Here is a 15,854-nt window from a genome sequence, read left to right as displayed (position 1 = left end):
GGGCTTTCTATCCTGTTCTTTTGAGCTATGTGTCTATTTTTGTGCCAGCACCATGCTGGTTTGATACCCATCGCTTTGTAGCATAACTTGAAATCTGTAATTGTCATACCTCCTGGTTTTCTTTTTCAGGATGGCTTAAGCTATTTTGGTCTTTTATGGTTCCTTACAAATTTTGGGATTGTTTGTTCTAGCTCTGGGAAAAATGAAATGCTGTTGGTATTTTGGTAGGGATTGCATTAAATCTGGGGACTGCTTGGGGCGTCCGAACATTTTAACAGTATTTGTTCTTCCAATCCATGAGCATGGAATGTTTTCCATTTCCGTATGTCTTCCTGAATTTCATTCATAAGTGTTCTATAGTTTTCAGAGTACAGATCTTTTACTTCTTTGGTTAGGTTTATTCCTAGGTATCTTATGGGTTTTGGTGCAGGTGTAAATGGGATTGATTCCTTGATTTCTCTTTCTTCTGCCTCCTTGTTAGTGTATAGAAATGCAACGGACTTCTCTGTGCATCGATTTTGTATCCTGCGACTTTGCTGAATTCCTGTATCAGTTCTAGCAATTTTTTGTTGGGGTCTTTGGGTTTTCTACATAGAGTATCATGTCCTCTGAAAAGAGTGAAAGTTTGACTTCTCCTTTGCCGATATGGATGCCTCTATTTCTCTTTGTTGTCGATTGATGAGGCTAGAACTTCCAATACTGTGTTGAATGGCCATGGTGAGAGAGGACATCCCTGTCGTGTTCCTGACTCTAGGGGGACTGTGGGTTTTTTAATATAGCTTTTATGATATTGCACTATACTCCCTCTATCCCTCCACTGCAGAGCGTTCTTATCAAGAAAAGATGGTATTTTGTCAAATGTTTTTCTCCATCTCTTGAGAGGAATACATGGTTCTTCTCTTTTCTATTAATGTGGTGTATCACTTTGATAGATTTGCAGATGTTGAACTACCCTTGCAGCCCAGGGATAAATCCCACTTGGTCATGGTGAATAAGGCTTTTAATGTACTGTTGGATCCAATTGGCTAGGATTTTGGTGAGAATTTTTGCATCCTTGTTCATCAGGGATATTGATCTGTAATTCTTTTTGGTGGGGTCTTTGTCTGGTTTGGGGATCAAGGTAATGCTGGCCTCCTAGAAAGAATTTGGAAGTTTTCCTTCCATTTCTAGTTTTTGAAAGAACTTTGGAAGATTAGATATTAATTCTTCTTTAAATGTTTGGTAGATTTACACTAGGAGGCCATTTGGCCCTGGGCTCTTGTTTGTTGGGAGATTTTGATGACTGCTTCAATTTCTTGCTGGTTATGGGTCTGTTCAGTTTTTCTATTTCTTCCTGGTTCAGTTTTGGTAGTTTATAGTCTCTAGGAATGCATCCATTTCTTCCAGATTGCCTAATTTGTAGGCATATTTGCTCATAATATGTTCCTATAATTGTTTGCATTTCTTTGGTGTGGGTTGTGATCTCTCCTCTTTCATTCATGATTTTATTTATTTCAGTCCTTTCTCTTTTCTTTTTGAGAAGTCTGGTAGGGTTTTATTGATCTTATTCTTTCAAAGAACCAGCTCCTAGTTTTGTTGATCTGTTCTACTATTCTTTTGGTTTCTATTTCACTGATTTCTGCTCTGATCTTTATTATTTCTCTTCTCTTGCTGGGTTTAGGCTTTATTTGCTGTTCTTTCTCCAGCTTCTTTAGCTGTAAGCTTAGGATGTGTATTTGAGACCCTTCTTCTTTCTTGAGAAAGGCTTATATTGCTTCCCTTTTAGGACCACCTTTGCTGCATCCCAAAGATTTTGAACAGCTGTGTTTTCATTTCCATTTTCATTTCTTTCCATGAATTTTTAAAATTCTTCTTTAATTTCCTGGTTGACCCATTCATTCTTCAGTAGGATGCTCTTTAGCCTTCATGCATTTGAGTTCTTTCTAAATTTCCTCTTGTGCTTGAGTTCCAGTTTCAAAGCACTATCGTCCGAAAATAGGCAGGAAATGATCCCAGTCTTTTGGTACTGGTTGAGACCTGATTTGTGTCCCAGTATCTGGTCTATTCTGGAGAATGTTTTATGTGCACACAAGAAGCATGTGTATTCTGTTGCTTTGGGATGGAATGTTCTGAATATCCTGTGAAGTCCATCCGGTCCAGTGTGTCAGTGAAAGCCCTGGTTTCCTTGTTCATCTTCTGCTTAGATGACCTGTCCATTGCTGTGAGTGAGGTGTTAGAGTTCCCTCCTATTATTGTGCTATTATCGATCTGGTTCTTTGGTTTTGTTACTAATTGGCTTATATAATTGCCTGCTCCCAAGTAAGGGGCATAGATATTTATAATTGTTAGATCTTCTTGTTGGATAGACCTTTTAATTATGATATAGTGTCCTTCCTCATTCCTTATTACAGTCTTTGGTTTGAAATCTAGTTTGTCTGGTATAAGCTTTGCCATCACAGCTTTCTTTTGATCCATTAACTCGATAAATGGTTTTCCACCCCCTCACTTTCCATCTGGAGGTGTCTGTAGGTCTAAAATGAGTCTCCTGCAGACAGCATATCTATGGCTTTGCTTTTTTATCCAATTTGTTATGTTGTGTCTTTTGCTTGGGGCATTTAGCCCATTTACATTCAGAGTAACTACTGAAAGATATGAATTTAGTGCCATTGTATTACTTGTAAAGTGACTGTTTCTGTATATTATCTCTATTCCTTTCTGGTCTATGTTACTTTTGGGGATCACTCTTTGCTTAAAGGATCCCTTTTAATATTTCTTGTAGGGCTGGTTTGGTGATCCCAAATTCTTTTAGTTTCTGCTTGTCCTGGCAGCTTTTTATCACTCTTTCTATTTTGAATGATATCCCAGCCGGATAAAGTATTCTTGGTTGCATATTTTTCTCATTTAGCACCCTGCCCTGAATATATCATGTCAGTCCTTTCTGGCCTGCCAGCTCTCCGTGGATAAGTCTACTGCCAGTGTAATGTTTCTACCCTTGTATTTTACAGATCTCTCATCCCGAGCTGCTTCAGGGTTTTCTCTTTGTCTCTGAGATTTGCAAGTTTCACTATTATATGTTGGGTGTTGACCTATTTATATTGACTTTGATGGGATTTCTCTGTGCCTCCTGGACTTCAATGCCTGTTTATCTCTCCAGATTAGGGAAGTTTTCCACTATAATTTGCTCAAATATACCTTCTGCTCCCCTTTCTCTTTCCTCTTCTCCTGGGATCCCAGTTATTCTAATATCATTTCACTTTATGGCATCACTTATCTCTCGATTCTCCCCTCATGATCCAGTAGCTGTTTATCTCTCTTCCTCTCAGCTTCATTTTTCTATCTCATTTTGTCTTCAATATCACTAATTCTCTCTTCTGCCTCATTTATCCTAGCAATTAGAGCCTCCATTTTTGGTTGCATCTCGACCTGGTTTGATTTTAGTTCTTTTATTTCTCCAGAAAGGGATTCTCTAGTGTCTTCTAGGCTTTTTTCAATCCCAGCTAGTATCTTTATAATCGTCATTCTGCACTCTAGCTCCGACATCTTACTGTACTAATGTCTGTATTAAATAGGTCCCTGGCAGTCGGTACTACCTCTAATTCTCTTTTTTGAGGTGGGGTTTTCTGTCTTGTCATTCTGTCAAAAAAAAAAAAAATAGATGAATGAGAGAACAAAATATTAAAATGGCAACAATGACCCCAGAGAAATATACACTAAACAAATCAGAAGAGTCCTGAAACAAACAAAACAAACAAACAAACAAATTAAAAAAGAAAGAAAGAAAGCACTGAGTGTTATACGAAAACAATGGATCATGGATCACTACATCAAAAACTAATGATGTATTGCATGGTGACTAACATAACATAATAAAATAAAAAATATATATATAAATGGTCTAAATAGGCCAATTAAAAGAGACTGACCAAGTAGATTTTTAAGAAAGCACAACCCGACTTTATGTACTCTGTAAGAAACTTGTCTCAAATATAATATAGGTAGGTTGAAAGTAAAAGGATGGAAAAATATATCATGCAAACATTAATTTGAAAAATCATGAGTGGCTTTATTAAGATTAAGGAGATTTCAGAGCAAACAAATATACAAGGAACAAAACAACTAAATGGTAAAACAATTTCTCCATGAAGATGACAGAGGGATCTTAAATGTACATGTAAGCACCAAACAGAGCTTCAGAATACATGCAGTGAAAACTGAAAGGAAAAACAGAAAAATCCACATCTGTTGTTGAAATAAAGACTGGAACAACAACATCAACTAACAAGATCTAACTGATATTTACCTAGCACCCTTGCTAAGAACTCATCAAACATTCTTCTAGAATGACCATATCCTGTGATATAAACCAAATCTTAAAATTCTAAGACTTGAAATTATGCAGAGTATGTCCTTCAACCATAACAAAATTGAACTAAAAATCAATAATAGGAAGACAACAGGAGAATCTCCAAACACTTGGAAATTAAATTCAGGCTCAGAGTGGAAAGAAATAAGACATGTTACAAACTTTGATCCAACTTTAATAAACATCATCAATATTCATTAAAAAAAAAGAGAGAATATAATCAGGTGAACAGAATAGAATAATACCATGTCTCCTGTGTGCATTTTGGTCTGTTGTTAGAAAGTTAGTTTCCAAAATTGTAAAGAAAGAAACCTTATATCTGTACAAATACAAAATTAAATACGATGAAAGGATAGAATGTAACACTAAAATGAAAATTAAAAGACAAGAAAAACAAAAGAGAAAAGAAACCCAACAACAAAAAGGAAGGGATATAAACAGACAAGTGAACAGAACAGAGCCATACTCTATATCCTGAGTGTATTTTGGTCAGTTTGTTAGAAGAAACTGTATCTCAAAGTGGTAAAGAAAGAAAAACTCTCTCTTTCTCTCTCTCTCTCTCTCTCTCTCTCTATATATATATATATATATCTCAAAATAAAATCAAATACATTGAAAAGGTAGACCATAACTGTAAAGATGAAAATTAAAAAAGACTTTAACAAAACAAAACAAAACAAAAACAAAAAAGGAAGAAAAAAAGAAAAAAAAAGAGTATGATCAGACGGGTGTATAGAACAGAGCCGTATACTAGATTCTGGGGTATTTTGGTCTGTTAGAAGAAACTGCATCTCAAAATTGTAAAGAAAGAAAACCATATGTGTGTGTGTGTGTGTGTGTGTGTGTGTGTGTATACACAAAAATAAAATTAAATACATTGAAGGGATAGAATGTAACTCTAAAAATGAAAATTTAAAAAGAATTTTAAAAAGTTGATAAAATAAGAAATTGGTTGAAAAAGGAAAGAGAAAAAAATTTTAAAAAGTAAAATCAAAGACTAAAGAATCATGGGGAAAAAAAACCATGAATTCTCTGTGCTGTCTTCCCCTAACGCTAGAGTTTTGCAGTTCTCACTGACGGGTACACTTGGTCTTGGCTGGTTGTTCTTGCTGATCTCCTGGAGGAGGGACATGTTGTGTTGATTCTCAAGTGTCTTTGCCCCCTGGGGAATTGCACTGCCCTTGCCAGGGGGCCAAGGCTACATAATCTGCTACTGTTTACTGTGGCTTTTGTTCCTTGAAGGCTTTCGGGGCAGCTTTAGAGGATGAGAATGAAAATGGGGGCCTCCCAATCTCCAGCCCCAGAGCCAAAAGCTCAGAGCCCCTCTCTTCTGTGGTCCCTCAGAGAAAAGCAGTCAATCACTCCTGTCTCCCTGATCTCCTGCCCCACTCGGTGCTCACCCAGCCTGTGACCGAGTGTTTCTATCTCAGGCACGACCCTGCTTCGAGTCTCCAAACCCAGCAGACTCCTGCCATCGGCTCCCAAGCCGCTCCTCCTGGAAGAAGAAGGGGAGTCTCCCAGTTCTGCAGCTTCCTGGGCCCCTGCTCAGAGAGCAGTCACCGGACTGGGCCATGGTTCCTGGTTTATGGCAGCTCTGAGCTGAGAGCCCACTCCTGGGCTGGCTGATTGCTGCCGGCTTCCCTGCTCTGAAGCCTGGGAGCTCTGCCACACTTAGGCATCCCCGGTCTTCCTGTGACATCAGGGATCCTGAGACCACACTGTCCCAGCAAGGGTTCTCACCCCTGCTTAGCCACCTGAGCAACGTCCCTCACCAGAGCAGACTTCTTAAAAGTTCCGATTTTGTGCTCCACTGCTATATCACTTTCTGGTACCTAGCTTAACGACACTTCCACCCCCGTGGATTATCTTCCTATATATTGCTTCAGATTCACTTCTCCACACCTCCTACCTTGCAGAGGGTGGTCGCTTTTCTATTTGTAGAGTTGCACCTATTTTCTTCACTCTCTGGTTGAGTTCACAGGTGTTCAGAATGATTTGATAGCTATCTAGCTGAATTCCTGGGACAAGATGAAGCTAAGGTCTCCTACTCCCCTGCCATCTTGGACCTATCTCCTGTTCTCTCCTCTTTCATTCATGATTTTATTTATTTGGGTCCTTTCTCTTTTCTTTTTGAGAAGTCTGGCTAAGGGTTTATTGATCTTACTAATTCTTTCAAAGAACCAGCTCCTAGTTTCCTTTATCTGTTTCACCATTGTTTTTTAATTTCTGTATCATTGATTTCTGCTCTAATCTTTATGATTTCTCTTCTCCTGTTGGGTTTAGGCTTTATTTGCTGTTCTTTTTCCAACACCTTTAGGTGTAAAATGAGGTTGTGTATTTGAGACTTTTTGTGCTTCTTGAGAAAGTCCTGTATTGTTATATACTTCCCTCCTAGGACCACCTTTCCTGCATCCCAAAGATTCTAAAGCATTGTGTTTTCATTTCCATTTGCTTCCCTTTATTCTCTTTAATTCTTCTTTAATTTCCTAATTGACCTATTCATTCCTTAATAGGATGCTCTTTAACCACCATGTATTTATGTTCCTTCCAATTTTTTTCTTGTGGTTGTCTTCACATTTTAAAGCATTGTGTCTAAAATTATGCATGGTATCCTCTCAGTCTTTTTGTATAAGATGATACCTGATTTGTGACCCAATATGTGATCTATTCTGGAGAATGTTCCATGTGCACTCGAGAAGAATGTGCATTCTGCTGCTTTAGGGCGAACTGCTCTGAATATATCCGTGAAGTTCATCTGGTCCATGTGTCATTCAAAGCCCTTGTTTCCTTGTGGATCTTCTGCTTAGATGATCTGTCCATCGCTGTGAGTGGGGTGTTAAAGTCCCCTACTATTATTTTATTATTATCAATAAGTTTCTTTAATTTTGTTATTTATTGGTTTATATAATTGTCTGCTCCCAAGTAAGGGGCATAATGTTTACAATTGTTGGATCTTCTTGTTGGATAGACCCTTTTATTATGATATAGTTTCCCTCCTCATCTCTTATTACAGTCTTTGGTTTAAAATCTAACTTGTCTGATATGAGGATTGCTACTCCAGCTTTCTTTTGATGTCCATTAGCATGATAAATGGTTCTCCACCCCCTCACTTTGAATCTGAAGGTGTCTTTGGGTCTAAAATGAGTCTCTTATAAACAGCATACCAATGGATCTTGTTTTTTTATCCAACCTGATACCCTGTGTCTTTTGACTAGAGCATTTAGTCCATTTACATTCAGAGTAATTATTGAAAGAAATGTATTTGGTGTCATTGTATTACCTGTAAAGTGGCAGTTCATGTAGATTGTCTCAACTCCTTTCTGGTCTATGTTACTTTTGGGCTCTCTCTTTGCTCAAATGATCCCCTTTAATATTCCTTGCAGGGCTGGTTTAGTGTTCACAAGTTCCTTTAGTTTTTGTTTGTCCTGGAAACTCTATATCAAATTCTATTCTGAATGACAGCCTTGCTGGACAGAGTATTCTTGGCTGCATGTTTTTCCCATTTAACACCCTGAATATATCCTGCCAGTCCTTTCTAGCCTGCCAGGTCTGTGTGGATAGGTCTGCTGCCAGCTTTATGTTTCTACACTGGTAGGTTAAGGACCTCTTGTCCCAAACTGCTTCCAGGATTTTCTCTTTATCTTTGAAATTTGCAAGCTTCACTGGCATATGTTGAGGTGTTGACCTATTTTTATTGATTTTGAGGGGGGTTCTCTGGCCCCCTGGGCTTGAATGCCTTTTTCTGTTCTCCAATTAGGAAAGTTCTCAGCTATAACTTGTTCAAAGAAACCTTCTGCCCCTCTCTCCTTCTCTTCCTCCTCTGGGACCTTTATTATCCAGATATTATTTCACTTATGGAATTACTGAGTTCTTGACATCTCCCTTCGAGATTCAGCAGTGGTCTTTTTCTCTTCTTTTCAGCTTCCTTGTTTTCCATCATTTTATCTTCTATGTCACTGACTGACTCTCTCTTCTGCCTCACTTATCCTCACTTTTTGGAGCCTCCATTTGGGACTGCATCTCTGCAATAGCATTTTTAATTTGGGCCTGACTAGATTTTAGTTCTCTGAATTCTACAAGAAGGGATTTTCTAGTGTCTTCTATGCTTTTTCAAGCCCAGCTAGTATCTCTATAATCATTGTTTTAAATTCTACTTCAGCCATCTAACTTATATCCATATTGATTAAATCCCTGGCAGTGAGTACTACATCCTGTTCTGTCTTTTAGGGTGAATGTCTCTGTCTCATCATTTTGTCCAGAAAAGAATAGAAGAAACAAAGAGAAAAGACAACGAAAATAAAAACAACAGAAAAAAACAGACACAAAACAAAAGAAGAAAAAAATCAAACAAGAACCAAAACAAAAAACTAGATATTGGGTGTGTTTTGGTCTGCTTGTTACAGCAAACTAGATCTTGAAATAGGAAAGAAAGCAAAACTTACATATATCCATAAATAAATAAAATACAATGAAAGGAAACCAAAAATAATATATAGGATGTATATATATTATAAAAATTTAAGAAGAATAAAAAAGAATTGAAAAAATAGAAAATATCTGAAAAAATAATACTGAAGACTAAAAAATTAAAAAAAAAAAAAAACGGAAATGCCATATACTGTTTTCCCCAAGAGCCAAAGCTTTGCAGTTCCCTACGATGTGTAAACTTGGTGTTTGAGTGATGTTCCTGCTGGTCTCTGGGGGAGGCCCCTGTTGTGCTGATTCTCAGGTGTCCTTCCCAAGTGGGATTTGCTCTCCCTTGCCAGGGGGCTGGGCTCAGTGTACATGGCTCCAGACTCCACTGGGTGCCTCTCCTTTGCTCCCTTTAGGCTTTCAGCACCAATGGGGGATGAAAATGGCAGAGCCCGGATCTCTAGCCCCAGAGCTGAAAGCTCCACCCCCGACTCTTCAGTGCACCCTCACAGACAAGCAACCACTCTTGTCTCCATGGTTGCCCTCCTCACGCTGTGTTCACCCAGCATCTGACTCAGCGTTTTTATCTCGGGCCCGCCAACCCTCTTGAAGTCTCCAAACTTTCAGGACTGTTGCGGTGCGCACCCACCCCCGACTCCTCCAGGGAAAGGGATGGGGGGGTCTCCCCATGCTTCTGCAGGTTTCTGGGCCCCTGCCGGGAGAGCAGTCGCCTGACCCTGTTCCTGACTTCTAGCCACCTGGAGGATAAAGCCAGCACCGGGATCACTGTTTGCAGCCAGCTTCTCTGCTCTAATGCTTAGGAACTCAGGCCACACTCAGGCAGCCCTGTTCTTTCTGTGACCCTGGGGATCCTGAGACCACACTGTCCCACCTGGGATTCTGCCCTGCTTCGCCACCTGAGTGCTTTCCAGCCAGGGACATCCCTACCAGAACAGACATCTGAACATTCCAATTTTTGCTCCACTGCTTATAAGACTTTGTGGTAGCCTCTTTAAGCAGGCTACCTCCCCTCCCCCATCCTCCTATATATCACCCAGATTTAAGTCTCCGCACCTCCTACCTTGCAAAAAGTGGTCACTTTTCTATTTGTAGGATTGCAGCATTTCTTTTCAGATCTTCAACTGATTTTGCAGGTGTTCAGAATGATTTGATAACTATCTAGCTGAATTCCAGGGACCAGATGAACTTAGGGTCCCCTCCTTCTCTACCATCTTAATGTCTCCCCAGTCTTGACATGGCTTTCTAATCCCACCTGTCCCACTGACATTCAAGAAAACAGATCAGCGTGCAAGGGAACAAGCGCGTCCTTTATTACGGGGATTACTTTGAGTTAGTTCTAATTTCTATTCCTTTAAAAAGCAAGGAAAATAATTCCTCAACTTTGGCTCTTCATGTTACTGTTGGCAATAACTTGTACTCTCTAACTGGTGGTTCTGCTCTGGTGTTATGACTCCGGACTTGGGAGCTGTTGTTCCTGAAACATTTAAATCAAAACTTAAGTTTGACACCTTTTCACCTGAAAATTATTCTTTTTTAGGGTCTTTCCTTTCACACATTTTTTTGAACACCTAGCTTGTGTGAGGCAGTGGACTCTGTGCTGTGGACACACTCATGTTTGAAGTAGACCTAATTCCTTATGGATCGTGCCATCAGTCAGTGAAAGGTCATCACGAGTAGACCCGGGTGATGTGTGAGGGCGGCTGTAACCAAGTACCACGGACGAGGGGGCTTCGGACAACAAAAACTTACAGTCTCACGGTTCTGGGGTCTGATAGTCAGAACTCAGGCTGTCCACAGGGCCACACCCTCTCTGAGCCTGTGGGGAAGAATCCCTGCTTGCCCCTTCCTCATTCCTGCTGGTTTGCTGGCCGTCCTTGACGTTCCTTGGCATTAGCTGTAGGCCTTCAGTCTCTGCTTCTGTCTTCCCTGTGTGTCTCTTTGTCTTCACGTTGCACTCTTCTCCCTGCGTCTGTGTTGCTTTTTCTTATAAGGACGCCAGTCACGTTGGCTTAGGGCTCACCCTGATGGCCTCATCTTGACGTGATTACCTCCGTGAAGACCCTGCTTCCAGTAACGTTTCCTGGTGGGAGATCCCCCTCCACTCTATGCCTTCTTCATAGAGGCTGAATTTAGCTCTCTCCATTAGTAATATGACACCTGTCACTCTAGTCATTTCTGTATTTTTAAAAGTTAATAGCATAATCATTATGAAATTAGAAATGATGTTGTTCTTGCAAAAAAACTGGGACACCTTGGATAAAACTGAAGTCCCCCTTCCCGGTCCCCAGAGGTAACCACATATCGGGTTTGAATATATGTTTTCTGTTCTCTTTGTAAACAGATAGATATCCCTATAGGAAATAGATAACATGTGACAGCAAGCCTTACTCCAACCCTTTGAGACTACGTGTATTTTGGGATTTGAAATTTTTTGGATTTTAGATGGACGATATCAAAAGTGCGTGTAAGCATGAGGTCGAGGACAGGAATGGGCGTTCAGGTAACATCTCCTGATGAAACACGCTACTGTTTCTGCAGGTAAAGGCATGACCGATTCATGAAATGGGATAAATAAAGCTTATAAAAAGCCTCATATCCGTTCAAGGCAGATTTTCCTTCAAAGGAGTTTGCCACCTAACTTGGGTTTTTAGAGCTTTTTGGGTTTCAGAATTAGAGAGAGAGATAATGGGTTTTGTACAGGTTTGTATGTGTGTTTTGTTTTGTTTATATATTTTATATGCATTAGGTACTTTCCTTTTCTTAAGCATCCTTTTATTGTTTTAACAATGTAATATATATATATATACACACACACACACACACAATTTAAAAGTCAGTAGTATTGGGGCGCTTGGGTGGCTCAGTCATTAAGCGTCTGCCTTCGGCTCAGGTCATGATCCCAGGGTCCTGGGATCGAGCCCCGCATCGGGCTCCCTGCTCAGCGGGAAGCCTGCTTCTCCCTCTCCCACTCCCCCTGCTTGTGTTCCCTCTCTCACTGTGTCTCTCTCTGTCAAATAAATAAATAAATAAAATCTTTAAAATAAATAAATAAATAAAATTAAAAGTCAGTAGTATTGCAATGTTCATAATAAAAAGAACATCCTTTCGACCTTCTACTTCCTTTCTCCAGAGGCAATCACTTGTCCTTTGGGCTATGTCTTCTATTTGCTTCTAAATTTTTCAATGACATGCTTATGCAACTCCTTCTGGATTTTTACAATTGAAATAGTAATAACTTCTTGTATAAAATTAGGGTTTTACCACTCTCCCACCCTCACCCACAGCTTCCTTCCCCTCATCCTTCCAACAGTTAGATTACAATTTTTGGCTTAAAAAAAAGTATTTGTAGTTGCCTTATTATATGGGTATATTTATACATTCGTCCTCACTCAGGTTTCTTGTGAATTATGATTGCATTTCTTGTAATGAATTACCTGTATCATCTTCTTTGTTACTTTCATGTTCTGTGTGCTCATCACTAATGTATCCACAAGGAAGGGGCTCCCAACACCTCTCAGTAAGGTCTTCACACTTCAGGCTCTGTTTTATTTCTCCCTGGGGAAGCATCACTCCTGGGCACTGCACTCTCCTCGTCTCCTCTGGACTGCCTCTTCTAAGCCTGGTGCACAACTGTTCTCCTGGCAATTTCTTTTTGTCCCCCTTTTTCCCCTTGATGTAAACTTTCAAGACCTGCTCTTCTAGCAATTTTCAAATATACAATATCATATTTTAACTATAATCAGCATGCTGTACATTACATCCCCATGACTTACTTATTTTATAGCTAAAAGTTTGTACTTTTTAACCCCCTTTACCCATTTAGCCTGCTCCACACTACCTCTGGCAACCAACTATTTATTCTCTGTATCCATCACCTTGGTTTTTTGTTTGTTTATTTGAGGTTTGGTTTGGTTTTAGATTCCACATATAAGTGAGGTCATACAGTATTTGTCTTTCTCTGACTTATTTCACTTAGCGTAATACCCTCAAGGTCTACCCAGGTTGTTGGAAATAGCAAGATTTCTTTCTTTTTATGGCTAATATTCCATTGAATATATATAGCACATCTTCTTTATCCATTCATCCATTGCTGAACGCTTAGTTTGCTTCCATACCTTGGCTATTGTAAATAATGCTGCAATGAACACAGGGGTGCATATATCTTTTTGAGTTAGTGTTTTTGTTTTCTTTGGCTAAATGCCCAAAAGTGGAATTGCTGGAGATGGTAGTTCTATTCTCAATTTTTTGGTGAATCTTCATACTGTTTTCTGTAGTAGCCACACCAATGTGCATTCCCACCAACAGTGTGCAAGGATTTCCTTTTCTCCACATCCTCACCACTTGCTATTTCTTTTCTTTTTGACAGCAGCAATTCTAACAGGTGGGGTGTGGTATGTCATTGTGGCTTTGATTTGCATGTCCCTGATGATTCGTGATGTCGAGGGTTTTTTCATGTTGGCCATCGGTATGTCTTCTATCTTCTTAAATTGAATGATTAACTTGTTAACTGATACTTTTCTCTTTCCTAATGTAAGGATTTGTGCTATAAATTTTTTCTAAGCATCCCTTTAGTTGCAAGGCCCAAAGATCGATATCTAATATTTTTGTTACCATCAGTTCTGAATATTATCTAATTTCCATTATGTTTTCGTCTTTGTCTCATAATTTATCTAACGATGTGCTCTAAAATTGCTCAAAGTAGAGGGGTTTTCTAGCTATCGCTTTGTTATTGATTTCTAATTTAATTGCATTATGATTAGAGAAGATAATGTCTATGTCATCAGTCCCTTGAAATTTGCTGAGACTTGCTTTAAGGCCCTGGATATGGCCAGTTTTTATAAATGTTCCTTTGTGCGTGGTCAAAAAGTATCTGTAGGCCACAATTAGACTATGTACTAGATAGTACACAGTACATATATTGTGCCACATATATTAAATCAGCTTGTTGCTAAGTTTTTGAAATATTCTATATCTTTACTGATTCTTGTGTCTCCTTGATTTATCGATTCCTGATGGAGGAGGTGTATTTAGATTTCCCACTGTAACGGAGAAATTTACCAATTTCTCCTTGCAATGGGCCAACATTCACAGTATCTATTTTGAGATTTGTATTAGATGCAAACAAATAGAGAATTATTATATCTTCCTAGTGAGTTGAGACTTTCACGGAACGTCTTGGAGTGTTTTCCTACACCAACAACCAATCCTGTGATTCTCCAGACACCAACTGGCTGTTCAACAATTCGTTTCAATTTTGACACTGACACCTGGGAGTTAGCACAGACCCCACAGTAAAGGCTCAGTCCCACAAGACTGCACCCCCCACTCTCACTTTCAGATGTCATTCACAAGTCCCAGGCCACCCATACTTCTGACCATGGGTTATAAATCGGGAGTTCCCATGACCCCTATTAGGTTCAGTGACTTGCTAGAACAGCTGACAGAACTTAGGAAGGCACTTTGCTTATGTTTAGCAGTTTATTATAATGGGTATAACCCAGGAACAACCAAGTGGGAGAGATGCATAGGGCAAGATATGGGGGCAGAGAGATGCAAGGCGCCTTCATGCCCTCCTCAGGCACAGCACTCTCCCCACACCTCATGTGTTTACCAACCCAGCAGCTCCAGTCTCTTTGTTCAAGAGTTCTTATGGGGCTTCATCTTCAACCTCACTCCCTCTCCCAGAGATCAGTGGGGCTTGAGAGGCATGCTTAAAGTTCCAATCCTCTAATCACTTGGTCTTTCCAGTGACCCGCCCCGCTGTAAGGCTCTCTAGCGCCCCCACCTTAGGTCAGCTCATTAGCACACACTCAGGTGTGATCAAAGGGGACTCATTATGAGTAAAACGAGATACTCAGGAAATTCCAAGGGAGCTCAGGCTAGGAACCAAGGAAAAGACCAAATATATTTCTTCTTATGCCATACTTTTTAATGACCTTTGTGGCTAGTAATAATTTTTGCCTTAAAGCCTATATTTTTGATATCAATACAGTTATACCAGCTTTTAGTTAGTATGTGTTCTTAGTATTTACCTAGCATATCTTTTTTAGTTTTTAAAAATTATTATATAATTCATTGAAATAGATCCAAAAGTCTTATTTTATTTAAATTTCCAAGTTCAAATTTCAGATATGTTTTAAAGGTTTACTATGTAAACTTCTTAACATATGGAAAGTACTAGAGGGGCGCCTGGGTGGCTCAGTCGTTAAGCATCTGCCTTCGGCTCAGGTCACGATCCCAGGGTCCTGGGATCGAGCCCTGCATCAGGCTCCCTGCTCAACGGGAAGCCGGCTTCTCCCTCTCCCACTCCCCCTGCTTGTGTTCCCTTTCTCGTTGTCTCTCTCTCTGTCAAATAAAAATCTTAAAAGAAAAAAAAAAGTACTAGAAAGACTGGTACAATGACCACCTACATACCCACCGCCTAGATTAAAAACTTTACTGTTTTGTCATATTTGCTTCATCTGCATCTATTTTTTAAATTCGGTCATGTGTTTACATAAGCCTAATACCAAATCACTTAATAAAATTAATAATTCTTTAATATTCTTTAATACCCAGTCCACACTCGAATTTTCCCAATTGCCTCAAACTGCTTTCACAGTTGTTTTTCACATTTAGTTGTTTGTCCCCAACATGCCTTTCAATCTAGACAGCCTTCATACACCCTGTATTTCTCCTTCATAGCATGACTTTTCTTTAAGACATCAGACTAGTTGTCATGTAAAATATTCATCCTTTGAATTTTAACTTTTATAAAGGTTTTTTTTTATTTTTTATTTTTAAGTAATCTCTCCACCCAACGTGGGGATTGAACTCACAACCCCAAGATCAAGAGTCACATGCTCTGCTGACTGAGCCAGCCAGGCACCCCTGGATTTTCATCTTTTTATTCTTCTATTTTAAGTGTATCTGCTATAAACTGCATTCTTTAAATCAGTTTTCTAACCCAGTGAAGTGTTTATCTCTCACTTGGCAAATTTGGTCCATTTATATATATGGTGATTACCAACCAATATATTTGGAATTCGTTCTTCTGTCTTATTTGGTTATTTCCACATGTCCCACGTTTTTGTATGTA

Source organism: Eumetopias jubatus, unplaced genomic scaffold (assembly GCF_037043125.1).
Source record: "Eumetopias jubatus isolate StellerSeaLion01/CBP00866 unplaced genomic scaffold, mEumJub1_p1.0 scaffold_13, whole genome shotgun sequence".
Classification (NCBI taxonomy): Eukaryota; Metazoa; Chordata; class Mammalia; order Carnivora; family Otariidae; genus Eumetopias; species Eumetopias jubatus.
Note: the sequence above shows the minus strand (reverse complement) of the source record.